This window comes from Plecotus auritus (assembly GCF_963455305.1).
Source record: "Plecotus auritus genome assembly, chromosome: 12".
Classification (NCBI taxonomy): domain Eukaryota; kingdom Metazoa; phylum Chordata; class Mammalia; order Chiroptera; family Vespertilionidae; genus Plecotus; species Plecotus auritus.
The window spans coordinates 2,429,191-2,431,617 of record NC_137778.1 but is presented as its reverse complement, the minus strand read 5'-3'; positions in this window follow the sequence as shown (position 1 = coordinate 2,431,617).

Genomic DNA, 2,427 nt, shown 5'->3' with positions numbered 1-2,427 from the left:
GGGCAGATGAAGGGCCCTCCCTCCAGGCAGAGGGCGGACGAAGGGCCCTCCCTCCAGGCAGAGGGCAGATGAAGGGCCCTCCCTCCAGGCAGAGGGCGGACGAAGGGCCCTTTCAGGACCAGGCCCCAGCAGGAGTCTCCTGGCTTCCCCTGTTCCAGGTCAGGCTTTAGCCAGGAACAGCCACTGGCGTCCAAGGGTTCATGGCGGCGGTGGCCACAGGGTGGTCTTGCTCCCTAGGGACCATGTGGCGATGTTGGAGATTGTCCCGAGCAGCGGGAGCATGTAGTGGGCAAATCCACCGTTCCTCCCTCAGCAGCAGAAGGTTACCGGCCCCAAGGACAGTCGTGTGAGTTGAGTCCTTGGTGATATTGGACCCGACCCCATCTTCTCTGCGGCTCGAACCCAGGGCCGAGGGGCCAAGAAGGACGTGCGGCCGGAGCTGGAAGTGCTGACTGTGGCCCCGCAGAGGAAGGCTGGGAGCGACCGGGGCCTCCCTGGGAACCACCAGCCCCCGGAGCCTGTGCTGGTTTCGGAAGGCACTGCTGGTCCGTGATCTTCCCTGGAAATAAAGCCTTTCTGTGGGCCTCTCATGGCTACTTGAATTCTATGTCCTTCTGATAACCACCTCTTTTCCATTTATCATGGTCCCCCCTGCACACAGGTGCTGAGCGGAGCCCAGGAACGCGGCCCGCTTCCTGCACATCTCCTGCTCGCGAGGGGCTCATGGCTCAGGGGGAGCCGGCCTCGCTATCCCTCACCCTCGGGTGACAACATGGGAGCTGGAAGGCTCTGGCAGGTTCTTGCCCGGAGCTCAGGTGAGGAGGTGACTGGGATGAGCAGAATGAGCAGGGCCAGGAGGGCGGGGCCAGGAGGGCGGGCAGGGTGACGGTGATGGAGGCAGAGCCATGGGAACTGGGCGTGGAGCTCAAAGAGCCAGGGTGTGTGCTGGTGACGTGGGAGGGAATCTGGGGGCCAGGCAAGCCCCACTTGGAGACCAGTCACGTGTTTGGTCTTTCTCCCGAGCTCTGCGGGGGCAGGGCCTGCACGGGTGGGTCTTCATGAGATCCCATTTCAAAGTGCAAATGGTCACATCCTGAAATTGAAAAACAAAAGCTGAACTCATTTAAAACCTGGTTTTTAAAAACAACTAGCTGATTGATTAACTTTAAAGGATCTAATTAAACCACCGTGGCTTTGACCTCCCAGCAGTCAGAGAAGGGGCTGAATTCAGACACATGCATTTCCCGTGCACAGAGCAGGCTGCGTGCGCACAGGCCGGCTGGGGCTTTCCTGCGGTGGTTCCTAAGCCATATTTCTTTGGAAGATCAGTTGAATATTTATGTGCGTGTGTTTTTGATGTTGTGAAAATTCCCAATTCTCACTGTGCCTTCCAGGTTTTCTAGGGCTTTGCACATACACTCCTCAGAGCGTGGAGTCAGTAGCTCATTGTATAAATTCTCTATGGTTTGGGCCATCTAGCTTTCTTGTCCAAAATGGGGTTTTTAACCAAGTTTTCGCTTCCTTCTTGTCTCATTTCTATAGCTGGTCAAACCTAGCCCGCCAGATTTTACCTCTGTCCCTCATCTGTCCAGCACGGTTGCAGTGCCTGGGGAAATTTAGGCTACAAACACTCCAGGTCAGCGATCCTCAGCCAGCGTGCCACAGGAATTGCCAAAACGTGCAATACCTGACTATTTAGTCAGGGGCCCTGACCTCTGGTCCCTTAGATCACCAAACACAGGAGTGACAGCAGCCTGCACAACAGTAGCCATCCAATGGGAATCGATCAGAAGTCTACCTAATTTTTTTGTAGATCGGCAAAACATCTATTTTTTGGTAAGCTGCTGAACGTTAGCAAACATGGTGCCGTGAGATGAAAAGGGTTGAAATCGCGCTCCATGTGGCTACCACCAGCCACACCCTCTGTGGCACGGGCTGCGGGGAGGGTGGGGGAGCGGGGTGTGCAGTAGGAGGCCGGTGCAGTTATTGTGGCCTTTGAATCACTGGCGACTGTCCTTCGAGAAGCGATTGCGTTTGTCCTGCAGTGGGGGCTGCCAGGGCCGCGGCCATCCGCCCGCCCGGTCTGTAGTTTTATGGGAACACGGCCACGCTCACGGGCTCACACCGTCTATGGCGCTTCCGTGTTACAGGACCATGAGCTGTAAACCTGACGTATTTCCTCGCTGACCCTTTACGAAAAGAGGTTGCCGACTCCCATTCTGGAAAGTGGAAGAAGCCATTTCTACGTTTTTTGTGTAAGAACATCTGGTGGGAACGGTTCATGCCCTGCCTCTCCACGGCCACCTAAAAGGCCCGCACTTCCCAGGGGTCAGGCTAGACCCTGCAAAGGCCTGATCAACCTCAGCAAATGTCACAGAGCATTTACACATGTCCCTTGTTGCGGACAGGGCCAGCGGGTTCTCGACT